Source organism: Octopus bimaculoides, chromosome 6 (assembly GCF_001194135.2).
Source record: "Octopus bimaculoides isolate UCB-OBI-ISO-001 chromosome 6, ASM119413v2, whole genome shotgun sequence".
In the NCBI taxonomy this organism is placed as follows: Eukaryota; Metazoa; Mollusca; class Cephalopoda; order Octopoda; family Octopodidae; genus Octopus; species Octopus bimaculoides.
In genome coordinates, this window is record NC_068986.1 from 63,998,676 (window position 1) to 64,002,420 (window position 3,745).

General features: G+C 34.2%; 1 long non-coding RNA gene across 1 annotated transcript in view; it reads left to right on the top strand.

Annotated features, from left to right (window-relative positions):
• The first annotated feature begins 766 nt into the window (after positions 1 to 766).
• The window catches only part of LOC128248147 (uncharacterized), an 84,633-nt gene continuing 81,654 nt past the window's right edge, over positions 767 to 3,745 (top strand). Inside the window, exon 1 of the long non-coding RNA XR_008264434.1 lies at positions 767 to 950. This is a non-coding gene — a long non-coding RNA (uncharacterized LOC128248147). The remainder of the gene's footprint in view (positions 951 to 3,745) is intronic.

Consider the following 3,745-nt stretch of genomic DNA (forward strand, 5'->3'; position numbering starts at 1 on the left):
TATATATATATATATATATATATATATATATATATATATATGATAGGCTAGCTAAAGTAAATATTGCAATTGCTATTCCATCAACCTATGCACACGTAACACTCTCATCAACATAAAACACATTTTTTTTCTTTTTGCTTGGCCAGTATTAAAGTAAAAGTTCCCTCAAGTTGGCTGTCTCTTTAGTTTTTCAGTGCCTAACTGCAGTGTAAATGTCTGTAAATAGCTAATTGGTGTTGGTTTGACTGGACTCTTGCACCAGTCTGATCAAAGAAATGCAACCTCCAACACTAACACTCAGTTCTTTTTTGGCTGTTCAGTTCTGGTGAGATATCAGAATCGGTACAATAACAATGCCTGGTTGTTGTTGTCATTCTGCTTTTGCAAATTTCTGATTTGTTAACGGTAAATAGGTGCCTGTTGTTCTCTTCTATGGAAGGTACACCAAGTAGCTAGTTGCCTATTTGATCAATAAAATGAGTTGATCAAAGGCTTTCTATAAATAATTGCAGATGGATGTTTGTTTCTGTTTCTGAATGAATCACTGATGGAGAAAGAAAATCTAAACAAATAAAGATCAACCACAAAAAGAACAATTCTCAATTATCACCTGTCTTAATGATATATCAGGATTCTGTAGATGTTCTCTATTAAACTCTTGTTTACAGTATGACTTTTACACTCCTGCTCTTTTATTCACATGTTCTCATGTCTTCTTCATTGTTTCTAAAGGAATTCTAGGTAAGAGAAAATCATCACCACCTGTCTCATTTTTGTGCTGCATATTGTGTGTTTATCTATTCTCATTTTGATAATTTTGTACATTTTACAGTCTTTCATTTGCTTAACTCCTTTCACTTTGTACCTTGCAGACCACTGGGAGCTTCAGCTCTTAAGAATCCTTCAGTATTTCTCAAAATGCAAAGACTACAATGATTCCAGACCCAAAGGTCACTAGAACTTGGCATTACACTTGAGCTATTTGCATTGGTAGTTAGAGGAAAAGGATATGATTTAAAACAACCACCACAGTGTTACTTCTATCACTGTTCTTTTCTGGTAGTTCTTTTTGACATGAAATATATCATTGATGGCGAATCTGCATTTAAAAGATGTCAGATCTACTTAGTGGTGGTTATCATTGTTTGGCCCTAGCTTAGGCTTATTATCAAAGACATTATAGCTATACCCATCTCTTTTTTTTAAATATCTATTACTACTTTGTGTCCTTTTCTTTTTTTGAAGGCAATAGTTTGTGAATTGAAGGAGATTTGGCTGCTGTTTCTAACAAATCAAATGATCAGCATAGAGACTTTATTTCTTTTTTTTTTTAGTTCAGCTCTTCTGTCTTAGTTAGTTAATTAATCCTACCCATTTTTTTCTTTTGATGAAAAACTGAATCCTATAGTGGTCAAGAGAAAATATTTTTAGTAGTGATCTAAAACAACTTTGGCTAATAACCAAACTATCAGGATTTCAATCTAGCTAGGCATGTTAAGAATCAGTGGGACTGCAGTTGTTTAGCCCTAGATGAGTCCTGATCAATCAAACCTATGATCAAAGATATTCTGGCTGTGCCCATCCTAAGCAGAAATTTGGTTGCTATTTTGTATTAGGTCAAGCAACCATGTAGATTTCCTTTATTTACTTAAGCTTTTGTATAACCACAGGACACACATGCTCACTTAGCTTATTTCAAGATAATCGCAAAAGATTGCTACCAATCTAACAGGCCAGACATGGTTCTGATAGTACTAAAGCTGAATAAGACCCAACTGCCATGTTACTTGACTACATCTTGAATATGATACCACTCCACTTTTGTGTTCCTTTTTATTACAGTAGTATAACACAACCTCTGTCAGTTTTGACTATAGTATTTTGTATTAATTGTCTTGTAGTAGTGCATCCTCATAGTTACAATCCTAAAATTATTTTTAAATGAAACTAAAAATATATTCATATATATATATATATATATATATATATATATTAAATGGCTAACCTTCTTAACTAGCTCCAATATTCCTAAACTTTGATGGTAGTTTTGGTAAGTTAAACAAACACTAGCCTACCTACCTAAATTTTTTATGCCAAAGCAGGAACAACCCAGAAATATCAACACAGAAAATATATTTGCTTGATGGCGTTGATTAATCAACTGTATTTGTATCAGGAGAAATTACCATTCATCAATCCTTCAAGCAACATAACAAGAGCAAGGGGTGTGGGAATAACTCAAAATCAAATCAGTTGATGCACAAGTGTTTTTTGATTAATACTGGAAATAAGAGAAGTGTTAAATAATCTGATCATGACAGTGACAACTCCAGATGTTTCAGTCTTATTAGATCTCCTTGGCAAAATAAATTTGTCAGATGATAAAAGACAAATGAATAATACTTAGTAATTTAGTTATGCTGAGAAAAGTATTGAACTACCTGCTCATGAGTTCAAATCAGCTAGCACTTGGTTATATTTCTGGTTAGAACATGTTAGTCTGCATTGCCTTAGCTCACTTTTTTTTTTTAGTAATCACTTTGGAAAGGACAGTTTTTATGACCCTTTTTAGGGCCTCCATGACTTATGGGAGAGAGGGAGGAGAAAAAAAGGTATCATGAAACCAGAGACTTAGCCTGAATGCTTACAATTGTGTGGATTCTGAAAAAGGCACCTAAATAAGCCACAGATCGATTTGAAATCAGAACTAATACTGCAAGACATTCTGTATCTTACTCTAATGATTCTGCCAGTCTTCTACCGTAAACTAGTACTTTATCAGCCCTCCCTCTTCCTTCCAGAAGAATGAAAGAAAAACCTCAAAATATTTCAAAAGCTAAAAACCTCAAAATATTTCATCCAATGTTCCAACAACTCAGTTTGCTGCACTTAGCTATCAGCAATAAATAATGGGTTATTTTGGAAATGTAATATCAGAGTCTGTTAATCACTTAGTCTGCCCTTGTATTCAGATTAATTTCAATCACAAGCTGCAAGTGGTTGCTAGTGTGCAACAGTCAGTTCCATGTAAAACTTATCAGGGACTCACTACCAATGGATATCCTTTTCATTTATGAAAGGAATCACAATATCTTAAATTTATAGTTTGATTAGAAATGAATACCAAAGCTAATCATTTTTGAAATACAAATCTTTTTTTTTTAATTTACTGTAATATTGTGTAAAAGATTTCTCAATATGGTATCCCTCACTCAGTTGGTGGGAAGTCTTGTTTTGCTAGTTACTTGGTGAGCTTATTAGTACTGGTTCCATAAAAAAGTATCCAGTACACATTTTAATATGGTTGGCATTAGGAAAGACATCCAATCATAGAAACCATGCCAAAGCAGACAATAGAGGTTGGCACAAACTTCTAGCTTGTCAGTGTATCAAACTGTTCAACCTCAAATGGAGCTCATGAAGCTGAAAAATGTGGGAGTTAAGGCCCCTATTGGGGGTGGGTGTATTAATGTCGACCAGAGAAGTTGAATTGTTGGGAATCTTTTTAACTTGGGTCTTATATGTATTGTTTGAATTTCTTTGAAATAGGAAATATATGTATGTTCACTGGGTTTGTAAAAGAGAGCAAAGCTACAGGAAACCAAAAGACGAATGATCACGATAATCAGTCAGCTACCCTAGCCTAGTCGTTACTACTCTCCAAGTAGGATTCCTCACCATACAGGTAACAGGCACAGCTGTAAGATGCATTACGGATCTATAGCAATTGGAAGGGCATGACCCA